Genomic DNA, 10,651 nt, shown 5'->3' with positions numbered 1-10,651 from the left:
TATATATATATATATATATATCACCCACCCACACCCCCATCCATATATATATACCCCCATATATATGTATGTATATATATGTATTTTAAAAAGCAAGAATATTGTTTAAAAAAGAAAGAATATCTTCAACAAATAAATGGTATAACAACTAGGGAGGTGGGGAAACTGTTATACACTGAAAGAGTTTTAAGAGACATATCAGCCAAATACAAGGTACGTAGAGCTTGCTTAAATCTTAATACTGATAGATTCATTGAGAAATGGCATTTTGGGGTAAGCTGGAGAATTTTAAAATGGACTATATGATATTGATAAGTTATTAAGCCCTGGCTGGTGTTGCTTTGTGGTTAGAGCTTTGGCCCAAGCACCAAAGGGTCATGGGTTTGATTCCTGGTCAAGGACAGATACCTGGGATGCAGGTTCAATCCGTGGCCCCGGTCAGGGGCAACCAATCATTGTGTCTGTCTCACTTTGATGTTTCCCTCCCTCCCTCTCTCCTTCGCTACCTTCCTCTCCTTCGCTACCTCTTCTCTCCCTCCCTTCCACTCCATGAAAATCAATGAAAAAAATATTCTCGGGTGAGTATTAAAAAGAAAAATTATTAATTTTGACATGTATAATTAGGTTATGGAGGTCATGCTAAGGGAAGAAGCCTTACAAGTTAGCGATACCTACTGAAATGTTTTCAATATGATGAATGGAATTTGATTTAAAACCTCCACGTACAAAAATCTGGCTGGGGGACAAGGAGAACGATTTTTAAAAATATTGGCAAAATGTTGATCACTGTTCAAGCTACATAGTGATTCATTATACTATTCTATTTACTTTTCTTGTATGTTTGAAAATTCCAATAGTAAAAAATAACAAAACCAAAGTAACAGCAAAAAACATCAGAAAACCCCACAAAACCCAAGAGTAAAAACAGATACACATGCCGAAACCGGTTTGGCTCAGTGGATAGAGCGTCGGCCTGCGGACTGAAGGGTCCCAGGTTCGATTCTGGTCAAGGGCATGTACCTGGGTTGCGGGCACATCCCCAGTAGGAGATGCGCAGGAGGCAGCTGATCGATGTTTCTCTCTCATCGATGTTTCTAACTCTCTACCTCTCCCTCTTCCTCTCTGTAAAAAAATCAATAAAATATATTAAAAAACAACAACAAAAAAAAACAGATACACCGTATTAAACAAATGGCAAAAAAGCAAAGAGTAAAAGATATTTAATTCTATATAAGTGATGTTAACAGTACTCTGAAACAGTGAAAATGTCAAACGTTATTCTTCAAAGAAAAGGTAAACAATGTACATACCACAGTATAAAAATATTTAATGACAATAGGGTTGAGAGTGTACAGTGATTAATCTAGAAACTACAGCATGGGTTTGAATTATTGGATGTGTGACTTTAGGTAAAGTGCTTCTTAATCTTTTTAGGGTCTCAGTTTCTTTATCTGTAAAATGGGGATAATAACAGTACTTATCCCAGGTAGAATTGTTGTGAAGATTAAAACTGATACATTGTAAGCCTTTAATAAATAAGGACTACTGTCTAATATCTCACTAATATCTATAAAAACTAAGAAATTAGGCCCTGGCCAGATAGCTCAGTTTATTAAAGCATTGTCTCAATATGCCAAGGTTGCAGGTTCCATCCCTGGTCAGGGCACATACAAGAATCAACCAATAAGTGCATAAATAAGTGGAATAACAAATTGATATCTCTCTCTCTCTCTCTCTCTCTCTCTCTCTCTCTCTCTCTCTCCCCCTTTCTCTCTCCCTTTCTCAAATCAATTAAGAAAAAAACAACCCTAAAAAATTAGAAGAGTGGTGAGAGAAGACAGTATCCTAAATTTATGCATGGGGAGGTATGGCAGAAACTACTAGCTGTTTTCCATTATTTGTTCTCCTTTTCTTCCTCTGTAATGGAAAACTGTTGTTTTTAGCTGTGCCTATTGCTACCTAGAATAAAAATATATCCTAGTCTACATTGCAACTAGGTTTGGCCATGTGACTCGGTTCTGGCCAAGAGAATGTAGGCAGAAGTATGTACAAACTACCAGGATAGGTCCTTAAAGAGAGAGGTGTCTTTAAAAAAATTTTTTTTAATTGCATTCCTTCTTTAACTGTTTCTACTCCCCACAGGCTTGTATGCAGATTAAATGGCTGACATTCCAACCGCTATCTTAGACTATGAGGAGTCCTTGGAAATAAAAGCCATGTACAACAGAGCAACGGAACAGAAAGAACCTCAGTCTGTGACACTACTGAGTGCCAAATTAGAAAATCTCTCAACTTGTTTTACTTGAGGGAAAGCTATTTCTATCTTATTTAACTTACTGTTATTTTAGGATTTTTTGTTTCTTGCAGCTGAACATAAACTTAACTAAAATGAAAAAATATTATATTGTTTAATTCTATTGGAAAAGCAAAGACAAATAATTAAAAATATTTCATTTTAAAGATAAGCAAGTGGAATTAAAGAATCATTGATTGGCTTTGGCTGCCTCCTGCACGCCACCCCTCGCCCTCTGGGGATCGAGCCTGTAACCCGGGCATGTGCCTTGACTGGGAATTGAACTGTGACCTCCTAGTTCATAGGATGACGATCAACCCACTGATCCACACCGCCGACCTGAATTTTGCACTTTAAATGATTAAATTTATGTCATACAAAGTTCATCTCAATAAAAAACAAATTTTTAAAAAATTTGTTTACAGATTTTTAGAGAGAGAGGAAGGGAGAGAGGGGAGAGAGAAGAGAAACATCAGTTTGTTGTCCCACTTATTCATGCACTCATTGATTCTTTTTTTTTTAAATTTATTTATTTATTTTTATTTTTTTTAAAATATGTTTTATTGATTTTTTACAGAGAGGAAGCTAGAGAGACAGAGAGTTAGAAACATCGATGAGAGAGAAACATCGATCAGCTGCCTCTTGCACATCTCCTACTGGGGATGTGCCCACAACCCAGGTACATGCCCTTGACCGGAATCGAACCTGGGACCTTTCAGTCCGCAGGCCGACGCTCTATCCACCGAGCCAAACCGGTTTCGGCAACACTCATTGATTCTTATATGTGCCCTGACCGGGGATCAACCCACAACATTGGTGTGTGGGTACAATGCTCTAACCAAATGAGCTACTCAGCCAGGGCTCAATAAAAATTTTTTAAAAATGCAATGTGTACATAGAGTTTAGAAGAGATATACCTAAAACAATGAATTTTTTTAAAAAAGGGGGTGGGGTGGACAGGCTGAAATTTATTAGGCAAAGATAAATACCAAAACAAAATAAAAAACCAAAGTAGGATTTAAGGCAAGAGTGAACTGAAATGAAAATAGAGAAAAAACAACAACCACAAAATACCCTGTGGAATACAAGAAGAAACTGACAAGAACACAACTGTAGTGGCAGACTAATAATACTTTCAGTCTTTAACATATCAAGCAGGTAAAAATAATAATACAGACTATTAGAATAGTGTTGTTATTCAAGAGCTATATGTTGAATTTTGTATATTATAAAAATACATTCTCAAAATTCATTATACATCTTTTAAAATTAAGTATTAGGTTATAGAATTTTAAAAAATATCCAAAAGTAGAAATTAATAATAAAAGTTTTAAGAAATTCAACTTCAAAAAATAAAACTCTTCCAAATAAGTTTAGAATCAAAGAGAAAAATCAAAATAATAAAGACCATTGAGAAAACCATCATTAGAATAGTACACATGTAAATGGATTAGAATGTAGCCAAAGTATTAATAATGGCATATTTAAAGCCATAAAGCTTTTAAGTACACTAGTAAAAAATGAATAAACAGAAGATCCAACAGAAGCAGAACAAAACAAGCTTAAGAAAAATAAAAGGAAGAAAATAAGATAAAAATTAATTTATTAAACAATAAATATAATGATTAGTTTTTTATAACTAAAAAATGTAAGTTGCTAACAAATTTAAGAAAAATATCGGAAAACAAAAAAATAAAGATTTTAGAGAAATGAGTCATTAACAAAACTGACACATGAAATGATGGGAATGTTCCATATCATGATTGTGGTGGTGTTTATACGACTGTATATTTTTTTCAAAACTTATCCAATTGAACACTTAAAATTGGAAAATTGTTTATATATATCTGTTATGTCCCAACAATTCTGCCACAAAATTTGACATAAGAGCTAAAATATTTGAAAAGACTAATAAGGGAAGAAACAGAAAAAGGAGGCGCCAACATTTTTCTTCCTAAAGATGCCTTTATAGGTGAGTTCCTTCAGTTCATTCACGTATTCAGTTAAGAAATATTTATTAGTGGTATGGAGGAGGGGTTTATTCTCCAGGAACTGTTATTGAGCACTGGGGATTAATACAGTAAATAAAAACAAGGTTTTTACATTTTAGTGAGGGAAAATAAGCATAACAAAACAAAACAAAAACCAATTGTCAGGTGATGGTAAGTACTAAGAAGAAAAATAAAGTACAGTAAGGGGCAGAGAGTGCCTGGGTACAGTGCTCATTTCAATAACTCTCTGGTAAAGAAATTTCTGGTAAGGCTGACTCCTGATCTGAAGGACATTAGAAAGTAAACGATGCAGAGGGATAATAGTGAATGCAGCAGAACAGAAGTGCAAAGGTCCAGAGGCATAAAGTATTTGGCAGGACTAAAGAATGAGTAGGCTTGTTTGGCCAGTGAAGAATAGGCGAACAAGAGAGTGACAAGAGATGAAGTCAGAAAGGAAGTAAACCTAGGTCAGGTCTTGATGTTTTTTTTTCTGAAAGAGATAGGAATCCTTTAAAGCAGTGGTTCTCAACCTTCCTAATGCCGCGACCCTTTAATACAGTTCCTCATGTTGTGGTGACCCCCAACCATAAAATTATTTTCGTTGCTACTTCATAACTGTAATTTTGCTACTGTTATGAATCGTAATGTAAATATCTGATATGCAGGATGTATTTTCATTGTTACAAATTGAACATAATTAAAGCCATAGTGATTAATCACAAAAACAATATGTAATTATATATGTGTTTTCCAATGGTCTTAGGCGACCCCTGTGAAAGTGTCATTCGACCCCCAAAGGGATTGCAATGTGAGAACCGCTGCTTTAAAGGGACTTACTAGAGCAGTTGTGTCAACCCCATTTACATCTTAAAAGATCACTCTAGCCTAGCTGCTGTGTTGAAACTAGATTGAAGGCGGGGCAAATAGTAAGAACAAGCCTACATACAGTAAATAATACTGTAAGCAAGAGAAAGTAACACTGGGCTATGGTGCTGCTCGTGGAAATGATGAAATGGCTGGATTATATATTTCAAAGGTAGAGAGTTATGATTGTTGAGACACTGAAGGTAGAGTATGAACAGAGTCAAGAATGATTTTTAAGCCCTGGCTGGTGTGGATCCGTTGGCTGGAGCTTTGTAAAGGTTATTGGGCACATACCCAGGTTGCAGGTTTGATCCCGGTCAGGGTGCATACAGGAGGCAACAGATCGATGCTTCTCTCTCACATCAATGTTCCTCTCTTCATCAATGTTTCTCTCTCTCTCCCCACTCTCTGTCCCTCTACCTTCCTTTCTCTCTAAAATAAATTTTAAAAAAAGAATAATTTTTTAAAGTGATAAACACTTTCCAGATCACAAAAAGAAAAGCCGCTTCTCATTTAAAAAAATAAAGTCAGCACATACTTAAATACCCAAAGGGGGAAAAAACCAGCAAAGGCAGAAAACACAGGATACGCCCAATATGGAAATAGATGTAAACATCTTAAGTAAAATAACAGCAAATCAAATTTAGCACACCATTAAAATACAACTATACTGAGTCCAAATGTATTAGAAAATATATTAATTTATCATATCACATAAATTAAAGAATAAATTATTTTAACAGTTACTGAAAGGCATTTGTTAAAACTTCAGAATACTTTTTATTCTAAGCAAAGACTCAGTAAATTAAAATAGAAAGACCCTTACTATCTATGCCATTTAGAACAACAGAACAACATAGAAATGTTTAAAATACTAAATATTCCTATTAAAATAAACTAGAAAAGAATTCCTACTTTCAGCATTATTATTTAATGCTTCGAAAAGTTTCAAAGCAATGAAGCAGAAATCAGAGAAATTACATTAGCTTTATTTTAAGTTAATATACTCAGAAAATTCAAAGTGATAATAAGAGAGTTTGATATGATGGCTGGATATAAATATGTACGTAAGTTAGCTTTTTCCAAGTACTATTCAGAAGGTGTAATGGAAAAAAAGTTCCATTAATTATAGCAAGAAAATTAATGAAAAAATATGAGACACATAAAAGAACTGATATGCAGCGAACACTTTGTTTTAATAAGAAAATCTTTGACAATGTCAAATTTTTTTTTAAAAATTGTGAATGCAGTTCCAATCAAAATATCATGAGGAGTGGTAACTTCTGCAGCACATATACTAAAATTGGAATGATACTGAGATCAGCATGGTATTGCACAAAATTGACACATAAATTTGTGAAGTGTCCCACATTTTTTAATGAATATTTGAGAACTGCTAAGAGAGTAGATCTTAAAAGTTCCCATCACAACAACAACAACAAATTGTAATTGTGTGGTGATAGCTGTTTACTAGACTTATTGTGGTGATCATTTTGCAATATATACATACATCAAATCATGTTGTATATCTGAAGCTTAAATATAAAGTTGTAGGTCAATTATATCTCAAAAAAGACAATTAGAATTTCTTTTTAATTGGGGGGGTAAAGGGACTTAAAATTACTCTGAAGTTTGCATAAAGCATAAATAGGTGGGAAATGTATCAAAACATATTACAAAGCTATAGTAACTAAATCAGTAGTTATGCTTCAAGAATACACAAATATTTAAAAAATTAAGTTTAGATCTCTACCTCATATTATTCAGCAAAATAAATTCCAGAGGCAAGTTTTAATATAAATTTTCAAAAAGTAAAATATTGAGAAACTAGGATTATTCATCTGATTTTATGTTAGGAACACTTTTCTAAGTATAAAAACAAATCGCATAAAGGGAAAATGGAAAGACTATATAAAATTTAAAATAATTTGCATTTGAGAAAATTCCATAGACAATGGAAGGTAAGTGACAAACTGTACAAAATATTTTCAATATAAATGATTGGAAAAGGGTTACAATCTTTGCTAGAAAGGCCTTTAAAAAACTAAGTAAATTATATTTCAATAGAAAGTGGGCAGAGAACCTGAGAAGGTAATTCAAATGTCTATGCGTAAAACTGCCTGAAAATTCCTCTTTAAACATTTTCAAAATCAGCTTATTAGTTACGGTAGTAATGTTCATTATTTCAAAGACCCATTTTATTTTTTACCTTAAAAAGGAATAACTTACCTGGCTGGTATGGCTCAGCGGTTGAGTGTTAACCCAGGAACCAAGAAGTCACTGGTTCAATTCCCGGTCAAGGCACGTGCCCGGGTTGCGGGCTTGATCCCTAGTAGGGGGCGTGCAAGAGGCAGTGATAGATGATGTTTCTCATCGATGTTTCTATCTCTCTAATCCCTCTCCTTCCTCTCTCTCTAAAATTCAATAAAAACATATTTTAAAAAGGAATAACTGAACTTGCTCACCATATTTAATTTCTTATTTTATTATTATTATTTTTTTAAATATATATTTTATTGATTTTTTACTGAGAGGAAGGGAGAGAGATAGAGAGTTAGAAACATCGATGAGAGAGAAACATCGATCAGCTGCCTCCTGCACACTCCCTACTGGGGATGTGCCCACAACCAAGGTACATGCCCTTGACCGGAGTCGAACCTGGGACCCTTGAGTCCGCAGGCCAACGCTCTATCCATTGAGCCAAACCGGTTAGGGCTTATTTTGTTATTTTTAAAAATATGTATTTTTATTGATTTCAGAGAGGAAGGGAGAGAGAGATAGAAACATCAATGATGAGAGAGAATCATTGATCAGCTGCCTCCTGCACGCCTCCTACTGGGGATTGGCCCGCAACCCGGGCATGTGACCTTGACTGGAATTGAACCCGGGACCTTTCAGTCCACAGGCTGATGGCTCTATCCACTGAGCCAAACCGGCTAGGGCACTAACTATATTTATTGTTCACTGGAAAATATATTTACTATTCTTGACTCCAAATGTTGTTCTGTCTATACAAAAAAAAAAAAAAGCAAAAAAAAAAAAAGCTAGATTTAAAGTCTAAAGATTTGACATCCTTAAGGATATCTAAAGAATGTGTTATGAGTACAGAAAACAGAGGTCCCTAAACTCTAAGTGATAGAAATAGCACTAATATACATGCGTACAAATTCCTAAAGTAGCTAGTGTAGGAGTTCTGCTTCCAATATGACAAAATAAGCTCCTAGGCAACATATTAGTAAAGACATGGAGAATCTGAACAATATCATTAACCAGTTTGATATTTATAAAATGCAACACCAACAACCACAGAATTACATTCTTTTCAAGAACATACAGTTACGTTCTTCAAGAGAGACATGTGCTAAGCCATAAAACAAGTCTCAATACTTTTAAAAGGACTGAAAAAATGTAGATTATGTTCTTTGATCACAATGGAATTAAATCAAGAATCAATAATATGATATCCAGGAAAACCTCAGATATTTAGAAATTAAACACACTTCTAAATAATACGTCACTACAAATCCTACAAATATCAAAATAGTAAGAAATTATGAACCACTTTATGCCAATAAGTTTGACAGCTTACATGAAACAAATTCCTTGAAAACTACAATTTACCCAAATTGATGAGATAAAAGAGAAAATATGAATAACTACATAGTATATTAAATAAAATTTCAAAAAAAAACCCTCTAGGCTAAGATAGTCTTACCAGTAAATTCTATTAAACATTTAAGTAAAAATTAACACCAATATTCCACACACTTTTTTCCCCCCCAAATATATTTTATTGATTTTTTACAGAGAGGAAGGGAGACGGATAGAGTTAGAAACATCGATGAGAGAGAAACATCGATCAGCTGCCTCCTGCACACCCCCTCCTGGGAATGTGCCCGCAAAGGTACATGCCCTTGACTCGAATCAAACCTGGGACCTTTCAGTCTGCAGGCCGATGCTCTATCCACTGAGCCAAACCAGTTAGGGCTCCACAAACTCTTTCAGAAAATAGAGAAGGAGGCAAGTCATTTAATGAGGTCAGCATAACTCTAATGCCAAAACCTGACAAGTTATAACAATAACAAAATTATATCCCTCGTGAATACAGATACAAAGGTCCTTACCAAAATATTAACAAATTCTATACAGCAAATAGGGTTTATTCAAGTAATGCAATTGCTATTTTAATACTTAAAAATCAATCAGTGACTCAAAACTTAACAAGAAAACAAATAACCCAATTAAAAAATGGGCAAAAAGACATGAATAGAAATCTTACTGATCTAGACATACAGAGGGAAAATTAAGCCTATGAAAAAATGCTCAACATCAGAGTCACAAGGGGCTTCCAGTCAAGATGGCAGCCTAAGTAAACACGGTACTCAGAATCTCCCAAAACCACATCAAAATTACAACTACAGAACCATCATTCAGAATTGCCTGAAATCTAGCTGAACAGAAGTCTCATAACTAAGGATATAAACAAGAAGCCTCGTCAAGTCTGGTAGGAGAGGTGGAGACATGGAATGAGCTGGTGCCACACCCACGCGTGGCAGTTAAAAACTGTGAGGGATATCTTGGATGTAGAGGTATTGAGGAGCAAGGGGTCCTGGCCCCACACCAGGCCTCAAGCCCAGGGTTCCAGCACCAGGAAGAGAATTTCCCTGGCTTTAAGAACTAGCAGAGATTATGGCTGAGTGAGATGAAGGGCTTCTAGAATCTCAGCGTTCAGTGGGTACCTGAGTCCCACTGAAATGAGTTCTGCTCCATGGGATCAGCTCCTGCACAGCAGATCATCCATGGCCAGTACTCGTAATCGATCAGCCTGGGGGTAAATCCCTATCATTGATGTGCCAACAGCAATCAAGGCACAAGTACACCAGGAGAGTGAGCACAGCCCACATAGAATGAAGGGACCCACCTGGAGTGCCCAGCTCTGATGACTCAGGAGGCTATGCCACTGGGTCCTACAGGATACCTACTACATAAGGCCACTCTAGCAAACCAGGAGATGTAGCAGCTCTAATACATAGAAACAAACACAGAGAGACAGACAAAATAGAGGAGACAAACATGTCGCAAATGAGAAAACAGAAAAAAACTCCAGAAAAAGAACTAAAGAAAATGGAGACAAGCAATCTACCTGATGCAGAGTTAAAAAAAACTAGAAAGGCCTTTATAAAACATAAGTAAATTATATTTCAACAGAAAGTGGGCAGAGAACATGAGAAGGTAATTCAAATGTCTATACTTAAAAGTGCCTGAAAATTCTTCTTTAAACTTTTTCAAAATCAATTTATTAGTTATGGTAGTAATTTTCATTATTTCAAAGACCCATTTTATTTATTTATATATTTTTTATTTTTTAATTAATCTTTATTATTGAGATTATTACAGAGATCCCTCTTTTTCCCCATAGAGCTCCTCTCCACCTGGTCTCCCCGCCCCCCCCAAATGAAGACAGTGGTAAGGAGCATCTGAAATAACTTCAAGTGTACCAACA

The 10,651-nt window shown here is 35.2% G+C and overlaps 1 protein-coding gene and 1 non-coding gene across 13 annotated transcripts in view; one reads left to right on the top strand and one right to left on the bottom strand.

Moving 5' to 3' along the window:
- The window catches only part of SMG6 (SMG6, nonsense mediated mRNA decay factor), a 213,585-nt gene that overhangs the window by 47,359 nt on the left and 155,575 nt on the right, over positions 1-10,651 (bottom strand). The window lies entirely within an intron of this gene.
- Positions 6,422-6,524, top strand: LOC111828006. Its single transcript, XR_002831760.1, has one exon. It is a non-coding gene; the product is annotated as a U6 spliceosomal RNA (small nuclear RNA).

Source organism: Myotis lucifugus, unplaced genomic scaffold, assembly GCF_000147115.1.
Source record: "Myotis lucifugus unplaced genomic scaffold, Myoluc2.0 scaffold_262, whole genome shotgun sequence".
Lineage (NCBI taxonomy): Eukaryota > Metazoa > Chordata > Mammalia > Chiroptera > Vespertilionidae > Myotis > Myotis lucifugus.
The sequence above is the reverse complement of the archived record's forward strand: the minus strand, read 5'-3'. Positions and strand labels throughout refer to the sequence as shown.